General features: G+C 41.7%; 1 pseudogene; it reads right to left on the bottom strand.

The window, feature by feature from the left end:
- Positions 1–7,243: 7,243 nt before the first annotated feature.
- LOC132232096 (U6 spliceosomal RNA) lies at positions 7,244–7,337 on the bottom strand (annotated as a pseudogene).
- Between the last annotated feature and the right edge of the window lie 3,607 nt (positions 7,338–10,944).

Genomic DNA, 10,944 nt, shown 5'->3' with positions numbered 1-10,944 from the left:
ATTCACTTGATTCTTAGATTCACTTGTTGATAGATGCATATTTGTTGTTCATAATTTGTATCTTTACCTTTTTCTTCTTCTTCCTCTTCTTAAAGGATACCTTTCAGCATTTCATATAATCCTGGTTTGGTGGTGATGAACTCCTTTAGCTTTTCCTTATCTGTGAAGCTCTTTATCTGACCTTCAATTCTGAATGATAGCTTTGCTGGATAAAGTAATCTTGGTTGTAGGTTCTTGGTATTCAACACTTTGAATATTTCTTACCATTCCCTTCTGGCCTGCAAAGTTTCTGTTGAGAAATCAGCTGACAGTCCTATGGGTATTCCCTTGTAGATAACTGAGTTTCTTTCTCTTGCTGCTTTTAAGATTCTCTCTTTGTCTTTTGCTCTTGGCATTTTAATTATGATGTGTCTTGGTGTGGTCCTCTTTGGATTCCTTTTGTTTGGGGTTCTCTGTGCTTCCTGGACCTGTAAGTCTATTTCTTTCACCAGGTGGGGGAAGTTTTCTGTCATTATTTCTTCAAATAGGTTTTCAATATCTTGCTCTCTCTCTCATCTTCTGGCACCCCTATAATTCTGATGTTGGTACGCTTGAAGCTGTCCCAGAGGCTCCTTACACTATCTTCGTATTTTCGGATTCTTTTTTCATTTTGCTTTTCCAGTTGGGTGTTTTTTGCTTCTTCGCATTTCGAATCTTTGACTTGATTCTTGCGCTCCTCTGGTCTGCTGTTGGGTGTCTGTATAATATTCTTTATTTCAGTCAGTGTATGCTTAATTTCTAGTTGGTTCTTTATCACAACATCGAGGGTCTCATTAGATTTCTTGTAGATCTCATTAAGTTTATCGGCAGTTTCTAGAAACTTATTGAAAGACCTTAAAAGTGTGGTTTTGAGCTCTATATCCTCCATTTCTGTCCTTTTTCTTTGTCTCCGCATTCTTTATGCTTTCTTGGTACACCCCCTAGTGGTCTTTGTGCGCAGTCTTGTTGTAGTTAAGCCTTGATTGTTGTAGGTAATACTGGCGGGGATTTGACCTCCAGGCCAACTGGCTATGAGAATCAGCTGTGTCTGCAGTGGGATAACTTCTGTGCTGGATCTCTAGGGCGGTGCTAATTTAGCCTTTGCTTGAGGCTATCCGGCAATGCCTCTGTGCAGGGCTTGGGCAGGGCGGGTCCCAGGGGATCAACAGGGCGGGTGGAGCGAGCAGTTATGGCTGCTCTCAGTCCCGTTCCCAGAGGCTCTGCCTCTCAGAGTCCCAGCAACTGCTGCAAACCTCGGAGAGAAAGCTGCCTTTGAGTTCCGACCAAAGCCAGACAGTCCCGCTTCTCCCGTTTGAGTCTGGGTCCCTAGAGACTCGCCCAGATCTGGAGCTCAGAGTCAGGCTCCCTCCCGATTGAAACAGACAACCCGCTCCGCACGCACTTCCGCACCTTAGTATTTGACTTCAGCACTGCGCCTCCTCTGAGTCTCGGTATGCTATTCTCTTTCCTCCTAGTTGTAGAACTTCCACTCAGCCAGCCTTCCTGTGGTTCTGGGTGATGTCCGTTCTGTCTTTTAGTTGTATTTTTGAAGTGGTTGTTCGAGGCAGCAAACTCAGGCGTTAACCTATGCCACCATCTTGGTTTTCCTTGAAATACTTCTTTACCTAAGAGTATTTTAACCACCTAACATTCAAACTGCACTAAAAAGAGAATTAATTTGTTATAACAATATTAATGATTGTGTGATAGGGTGAAAAATCTTCCCTTCTTTTTTGGAGCATGATTTCAGGCCAACCAGAAGAAAGGAAAATGTAACTTTTAAATTCATCAATGGAACAGCCATCCTAAATCTTATCAATGCTGAGTGGTGGGGATAGTCTTAGAATGTGGAGACACTCATACAGTTTGTGTTCAGTGTTTCCATCTTCATTGATGCTCTTGAGATCCTCTGACCTTCCTTACCCAGTGTCACAGACAGCACCCCAAGAACCCAGCATCTTGCACACTGGACACTTTCCATAGGAACGAGTCTGAGAACACAAAGAGTGATTGCTCATACTTGCTTCCCACTGCTCCATCAAAACCTACCTGTTGCCCCTGGCAGGCATGGCTCAGTGGTTGAGTGATGACCTATAAACCAAGAGGTCACAGTTAGATTCTAGGTCAGGGCACATGCCCGGTTGCGGCTTGATACCCAGGTGGGGTATGCAGGAAGTAAGAAATGAATGATTCTCTCTCATCATTGATGTTTCTATTTCTCTCTCCTTCTCCATTCCTCTCTGAAATCAATAAAAATATATATTTTTAAAAACCTACCAGTTTTTTTTTTTTTTTGACTGATTTCCTCTAGTTGTACTCCTTGTGTGGGAATTTGTTAGGTAACAGAGAAAATCTAGGCTAATGTAATTTTAACAGTTAACATATAATGAGCATGTGTGCTAAGCATTATATTTACATTATCTCATTTGTTATTTCTGTTTTATAGATGAGAGCACTGATGATTAGAAGTTTACCACATCATACAGTTAGTGAGAGGTGAGCTTAAGATTCAATCTCAGATATTTTTGTCTTATCTCAGTAACCTGAGATGTGAATCCCTAAGCCAGTGGTTGGACCCCGACCAGCAGTACCAGCAGCACCTAGGAACTTATCAGAAATGAGTTCTCCATCTCTACATCACATCTACTGGATAAGAAACTTTGGAGCCCAGAAAGCTATTTTTAAGAATGCCCTGCTGCCAAAACCGGTTTGGCTCAGTGGATAGAGCGTTGGCCTGCGGACTGAAGGGTCCCAGGTTCGATTCCGGTCAGGGGCATGTACCTGGGTTGCGGGCACATCCCCAATAGGACATGTGCAGGAGGCAGCTGATCGATGTTTCTCTCTCATCGATGTTTCTAACTCTATCTCTCTCCCTTCCTCTCTGTAAAAAATCAATAAAATATATTTAAAAAAAAGAATGCCCTGCAGGTGATTTTAAGTGTACTAATGCCTTAGGTTAGAGAGTAGAGTTATCCAATTGAACTTAATAGGATGATGGAAATGTTTTGTATAAACCACTGTCTAATAAGGCAGCAACCAACCACATGTAGGTATTGAGCATTTGAAATACAGCTAGTGTGACTGAGAAATTACATTTTTAATTTAATTTTAGTTAAAATTTAAATAACCACATATGGTTAGTGGCTGCTATGTTGAATGACACAGCTATCGACTCCTTATGGGTTTTTTTTTTTTTAGATCATCCCTCAGCTCTAAGGAGCACTAGTAATGCAGTTAATTAGCAACAATTATAGTTAGAAATACCTGGAATCAATGCAGTCTTGTGTAAGACACAGCATCCAGGACGCTTCCCACAGTGTCTATGTGGAGAGCTCATTTTAAAAAGAACAGATTCTCATTCTATTAGTTCCCACAACACCAAATTAGGTAGCTAATATAGATTGATGATCCTACATAGACAGTGAGCAATGGTTCTGATGCACAAGTAAGATGAATTCCACAAATACTGTCTTAGATCTGACTTTGGTGAAAGGTTGTAAAAAATTCTTATGAAATACAGCCTTTTTTAAAAAGCAATTACGAATATACAGGTATAATAATTCATTTAATGTGATTCAAAGGCAATTTTCTGAGAAGATGTTGGCCCTTTATATTAACAAGTAGCCAATCTGATATGCAATAAATGTAAAAAGTCTGTATATTTCAAAATTGTAACCTGGTTTGAAAACAATTGAAATGAAGACAGGCAGTGTGGTCACATCCTGTTATAAACCAAACAGTAGGGTGAAGAAAAAAGAATGTGTCAGTGCATGAATTTATTTACAACTGTCCAAAGGAGAGGGAAACTTTAGTCAGTGGACCTACACATGAAGATACTACAGTGAAGCCGATACTGAAAATATTAAGCCCCTTCTTCTCCCCTTGGGAAGTTCATTAGCAGAAGCCAGGGTTCAATGCCAACAGACATTTATTGACTCCTTACTGATGAGAAGTTAATGATGAGCACAGCTGTGTTCCTGAGAGAAGCATGATGGGAGTGGTGCTTTAGGAAAATTACTCTGTTGAGGAGCCATTGTGGGACTCCCTTCAAGGGACCAGGAAAACCAGAATGAGGTGGTTTTGGGGGTAGTAAAAAGGCAATGAAGACTGTTATGTAAAGCATTACAGAGGCAGAAAGATGGGGGTGCGGTGGGGTGAACTTTGTCACAAAGATGAAGTTTAAATGTATTAACTGTTTTACTGTCTCCAATGGTGTGGTATTAACACCACATTTGAAGCAAAGAGAAGGCATGAAAGACAGGGGCTATATCATGGGCTGAAGAGATTGCAGCACTTAATTACTGTTAATAGGTGTTATTTTCTGCCATGATCACACCTGGCAGAAAATTAATCCAAGGGTATTGTCTAATCAAGTGTCTGTCAGGCTTTGGTCAAGATTCTGGAGACATTATGGAGGAGAGAAACATGTTACATCTTCCTTTGTTAAAGAGCTGGAAATGGCAAAGTCATAGTTCGTTTAGTGGTTCAACATATAACCGGCCTAATAAAATGTCCTAGTTAATTATATGACAAATTACTTCACCCCAGTTGATCCCTCCTTGATTTTTGCAGATCTTTCACTCTTATTCTATAGTTTAATATGGCAATTTTCAACCTTTTTCATCTCATGGCACACATAAACTAATTTCTAAAATTCTGTGGCATACCCCCAAAATTTATTTTTTGCCAATCTGACAAAAGTTGGTATAAATCTGATTCATTTACACTGTGCGGCTATTGTTGTGTTGGTTGTTGTCGTTGTTTGTTTGTTTTTTAACTTTAAATGTAAGGGAAAGAGGTCAGTGTCCTTGACTAAATAGTCAAGTATTGCATGTTTTAAAAATCTTTGCAGCACACTGGTTGAAAATCACTGGTGTAATGTTTTGCCAGATTGGGAGTTTCTTCATTAATAGGACTATGTTTTATTTAATTTTGTATTGTGAGCCCTAGTCTAAGGGCATAGGACATAAGTATATGCTAAGTAATGAGTGAATGACTCATGATGAACAAACAAAACACTCTTAGTCCTTATTGTTGTTGAGGCTAAGTTTGGGTGTCTGGCCACAGGAATCCTGATGTTGGCTCGGATTGTTCCTTAGATGGGCTATATTGATGTTGAACATGTGTGATAATTCAGAGCTTTGGTTGGCAAGTGGTGGTGATGATGGTAAGGATGGTATGAGGTGTGAAGTCAGGGGTAGGAAAAATAGAAGACATCTAAGTAGGCACATTTATTTTTATGCCATCTATTTTCCTTTCTATTACTCTGATAAAATTTAGAATTTTCTTTTTCTAATTCTCAGATATCTATAGCTAAGAGATAATGTGTATAGCAACTTTGCTAAGTGTTGAGGTACAAAATTCAAATAGAAAGTTCTGGAGTGCAAGGTATCCCATCCATGAGGCCTGTACTGTTCTCTTATAGCTCATGTTGGCATGCCCAGTGAGTCTGTGGTACCCTTCTTGCTTTTCGGTGCAATATGATATCCCATGTTCCTTTTATATTGCACCATTTCTCTTTGAAACATTCCCCCTACTTCAAATAAATGCATAATAGAGTTGCGTGGACTGGGATGCAGGGACTGACAAGTGTTGTGAGCATCAGGGAGAAGGTTTATAGAGAGCAAGAGAGGAAGCTGGGAGGCCAGAGGCAGTGAGTACACAGAGATGCCCAGTGGGAGCAGCGTAGTGGAAGTGAAGGTGGAGAGGACATGAAGGTTGTTTCCTAGATTTCTGACTTGCACCAGTGGGTGGATGGTGGTTCCTACTGATACTGGGAAGAGTGAATTAGGGAAGTGGGAGACTCCATTCCTGTTGTAAATGTTTCCCCCCACATCCCGCATGGTTCAGGGTTCAGGATCTGGAAGAGGAGCCACACACAAATGAAAGAGAAGAGACAAGAGATAATTTGGAAATATTGGGGGGCCGGCCGGGTAAGTCCAACTCAAGAAGAAGGACTTCCACTGGTGCTCAGGCCTCGCCAACCTTTTATTGGTTTGTGATACACCCATCGCCCTTAGGCAGGCAAGTTCCAGTAACACATAAACTATCTTATCAATAAGGATTTACATGACTATCTGGTGGGGAAGTTGCTTCAGCTACCATTATCTGGACTAACAGTGGGTGCACAGCTCTGACCTTTGCTAGGGCTTCAAAGGTCACCAGCCTTCTGGGTTCTCTGTCTACACCTCTCTGCTAGTGAAGACAATAGGCGGTTTCCCACATCCCTTTCCCAGCTGTGTCAGCCAGCAGAATACTGCCGAGGTCATGGTGACAAGGTGCTCCTCCTAGACCAGCTGAGGGAGAGGAGGCCACAGTGGAGGCTGGTTTTATTATGGAGGTCAAGGTGAGTATGAAGTGCTTGTGGATACATAGGATGTAGTTGGATAAGCAAGTCTGGACATAAGAGATACAGGGGAATATTGTGAAGTTGTGGAAGGCTGGTGTGACATCAGAAAAACTTAAGATGGCAGGAGAAAGTGACTTGGGAAATAAAGAACTGTACAAATCACCAAAACAAGAAAAGAAATGCGTAATAAAATCTGTCTTACCTTAAAAAGTCTTTATTTGTTCTTCTCAAGAATCTTCTGATTCATGGGGAGAATATTTCAACCTTCATAAAAATTAACATTGTGGCTTTAATAGGTATAAGATATATATATATTTACTTTCCTTTTCAATTTAATGGCATGTTGATAATTGTTCATGAGATTCAGCAATGTTCTAGCTCTGTTATTTAATATTTTAGAGCATGTTTCTTCTTCAGATCTATTATCTGCTTTGGATTTGACAATATTATAAAGTAACACATTGGTTAAAAACAGATTTAAATGTATATATATTTTAAAGCACTAACTTTGCTTTTGGCAGCATTTTTTTGAAACCTACTGCTAAACAAAGCAGCAGTTTACAAGTGACCTCTCTCCACTTTCCTTGTCCCTTATCATTGTCTTCCTATTTCAGAAATAAATGTTTTATATTTTCTTACTTGAAAATTGGATCCTTATTTTTATGATTCATATAAATATTTTACTGTTTCTAACTTACAAATTATACAAGACAAATGAACAAAAAATTGAATTTGCTAAACTTTGAGATGAGTTCACTGAAATTGGAGAGTAAAACAACAAAGTGCTCCCCCACCAAAAAAAAAAAAAAACAAAAAAAAAAGTGCCAGTATACAATTATGGGCTCACTGGGAAAGGCTATAAAACAATCTTATCATTCTAATATGGAATACTTCACAAATTTGCATGTCATCCTTGGGCAGAGGACATGCTAATCTTCTCTATATTGTTCCTTTTTATTTATTTATTTATTTTTTTAGTATATGTATTGCTGAAGTGAGCACAGGCTTGTCATTTTATGGTGAAGCAGGTGAGGTTGGCAGGTGTTAGGCAAGGTTATAATAAATGAATGATTAATTCAAATATGACAGCCCATTGGCTCTTAAACTTTAGTGACTATCAGAACCACCCTGAGGGCATGTTAAATGCATCTTTCTGGGCTTCACCTGCAGTTTCTGCTTCAGCAGATCTGGAGTAGAGCTGGAGTCACTGCATTTCTAGTCAATTCCCAGCTGATGCTGAGGCTGCTTGTACAGGGATCACATTTTGAGAACCACTAATCTAGCCAAACAATAGAACACTAGACACCATTGTAATTGGTTATATAGATGTATATTTATTAATGTAGGGTGATAAATTAATAATGGAACTAATGAGAGGGAAAGAGAGTGTCCCCCCACGTGGTCCCTCCAACTTCATCACCTCCAACTCATTGGACAGCATTGCTAGTTGCTAAGACACCCAACTTTTTATTCTAAACTTTACAATTAAATGGAAAGAAATAAGCTTTTCTTGTTTAAACAGTGTGTCAAGTTAAGTAATAGCTTTAGTAGGTGTTGGAAAGTTCTCTATAGGAGAATAATAGGTAGTGAATGTGTAAGGAATAATAAAATTAGAAAGCCACATTTTGCAACTCCTAATATAATAAGTTCAGGCAGCAATCATTAGTGGATGAAATCAGTAGATGAGGCCTATGCTGATATGCATAATGGAGGAGGCATTCAGCAGTTACTACAAAAATCCATTGGTCAATCTATAATAATAAATGCGTAATATGCTAATTAGACTGGATGACCTTCCAGACAACCTTCCAGATGAAGCTGCGGTGGTGGGGGCTGAGGCAGAGGCAGCCGTGGCGGCGGCAGGGGCTGAGCCCTTTGCATGAATTTTGTGCATTGGGCCTCTAGTTTTAACATAAGTGTAGAGAAACAATCAGACATTGTGGAGCTTGATGTGATGCAACATGAAAAATACCACACGCTAAGTGTTCTTGCCCCAAATGATGATCCTGAATCTAATCAAGACTCTGGGGCTCACTTCCATTGACAAAAAATTATGGGACAAGAAACAAATTAAGTGATGTCTTAGAGAAGGAAACAAGCAAATCCAGAATATGGGATATTCTATAGGACAGATCAAAACCAGAGAAAAATACTAGAGTAGCCCACTAGATTCAGAGAGTCTTAAGAGCTATCACAAGCAAATGTGACATGTGGACCTCATTTCATCTTGATGTGAACAAGCTAAATGCAAGAATATTTTAAGACAGGGAAATGCATGGCCTACCTTATTAGCCAAGACCAAAGATTTATCCTTAATTTTGTTTGGTGGATATTGACATTTCTTTTTTAAAAATATATTTTATTGGATTTTTACAGAGAGGAAGGGAGAGGGATAGAGAGTTAGAAACATTGATGAGAGAGAAAGATCCATCAGCTGCCTCCTGCACGCTCCCCACTGGGGATGCGCCCGCAACCAAGGTACATGCCCTTGACCAGAATCGAACATGGGACCCTTCAGTCCACAGGCCGACGCTCTATCCATTGAGCCAAACTGGTTCGGTTTGACATTTCTTCAGTAAGAAAATGGCCACATTTTAAGAGCTGCAAGCTGAAATACATACATATAAAATAATATAGTATTTAGGGTGTGTTTTAAAATAGTATTGTAGGCCCTGACCAGGTAATTCAGTTGTTAGAGCATTATCCTGAATCATCCTGATACACCAAAGTTGCCTTTTCTTTTTTTTTTTTTTTTTTTCTTTCTCTTTTACACCAAGTAACCTATAGGATTACTTCTTAGATCTTCCAAAGTTGCCTTTTCAATCCCCGGTCAGGGCACATACAATAATCACCAATAAGTGCATAAATAAGTGGAACAACAGAATGATACGTTTCCATTTTTATCTCTCTTTCTGAAAAAATAAATAAAAATAATAAAGAAAAAATAGAAGAATAAATAAAGTTAAAAATGAAAGAGGAGACATTAAACATTAAAAATAAAAAGAAGAGGAGACATTACAACTGATACTATTTATAAAAAAATAAAATAGGTTTGCAAAGGGAAAAAAGGATAGGTTAAAAAACAATAAAAGATTGATAAGTCGCCAAAACCGGTTTGGCTCAGTGGATAGAGCGTCGGCCTGCGGACTGAGGGGTCCCAGGTTCGATTCTGGTCAGGGGCATGTACCTGGGTTGCGGGCACATCCCCAGTGGGAGATGTACAGGAGGAGGCTGATCGATGTTTCTCTCTCATCGATGTTTCTGGCTCTCTATCTCTCTCCCTTCCTCTCTGTGAAAAATCAATAAAATATATTAAAAAAAAAAAAAGATTGATAAGTATAGTGTCTGGATAATCTCTATATATCCTATCTAATAAAAGAGAAAAATGGTAATTGGCGTACGACGATACCCTTTTCATTGGCTAATCAGGGCTATATGCAAATTAACTGCCAACTAAGACTGGCAGTTAACTGCCAACATAGGCGCAATGCTGGGAGGCGAAAGGGGACGGAGGGAAGAAGCTGCCTGCCGCTGACTGCAATCGGAAACCCAGGCGGCAGCCAAGAGCCAGAGAACCGAGCTGCCTTTGCTCGGAGAAGCCAGGCCTCCTTTGCCGGCTTCTGTGATAAGAGAACCTGGCCGCCTTTGCCGGCCCTGGGCCAGTAATGGGAGAAGCTGGGTGGGGCAGGGAAGAAGCGGATGTCTGCCTGGCTTCTCAGATCACTGATCACCAGTGATGGGAGAACACCCAGAGGCGGGGCCAGAGGCCAGGCTGCATAGCTGCCTGGGGACACCATCTGGACCCCAGGGGCGACGCAGCCAGGCCCCAGAAGGAGACCCAGGGCCCGGGGCTGAGTTGCAGCTGTGGTACGCAATCCAGTGCCTGGGCTGAGGAGACCCAGAAGGAGACCCAGGCGCCGGGGCTGTTTTTGCCGCTGGGGCACGCAATCCGGTGCCCAGGTTGAGGAGACCCAGGGCCCGGGCTGCATCGCAGCTGGGGCATGCCATCCCGTCTGGGGGCGATACAGCCAGGCCCCAGAAGGAGACCCAGGCACCAGGGCTGTATCGCTGCTGGGGCATGCGATCCAGTACCTGGGCTGAGGAGACCCAGAAGGAGACCCAGGGGCCTCGCAAGAGGAGAGTCTCCATGGTCAGATGGCGTGGTGTCGGGACAGGAATAAAGACCCGAGGTGACTCAGATGCCTGGCCACAGGGTTAGACCAGCCAGCAGGGCCTTTCAGTTGGGACTGGGGTGGGGGTGGGGCGAGGGAGGCAAGCCGGAAATAGAGAACTACAACTCCCAGGAGGCTTAGCGGCCAGGGCCTGGATGCCTGGCTGTGAAATTGGATGGGCTGTAGTTTCGCAAGCCACTTTAAACTAGAGGCTTGCAAGGTTGGAAGTTCTGCGTCGGGAGCCAGGGAGAAATGGAGCTGGAGCAGAGAGAAGGGTCCATGGCAGCCGTGGGCTTTGAGGAGTTCTCAGCACCTCCCGGCTGGGAGCTGGCGCTGCCTCCGCTGAAGGTGTTCACATCCTGGAGAGCGAGCTTGAGACCAAAGTGGAGTTCGTGTCTGGGGGTC

Source organism: Myotis daubentonii, chromosome 3 (genome assembly GCF_963259705.1).
Source record: "Myotis daubentonii chromosome 3, mMyoDau2.1, whole genome shotgun sequence".
Taxonomy (NCBI): Eukaryota; Metazoa; Chordata; class Mammalia; order Chiroptera; family Vespertilionidae; genus Myotis; species Myotis daubentonii.
Note: the sequence above shows the minus strand (reverse complement) of the source record. Positions and strands in the feature narration are given on the sequence as shown.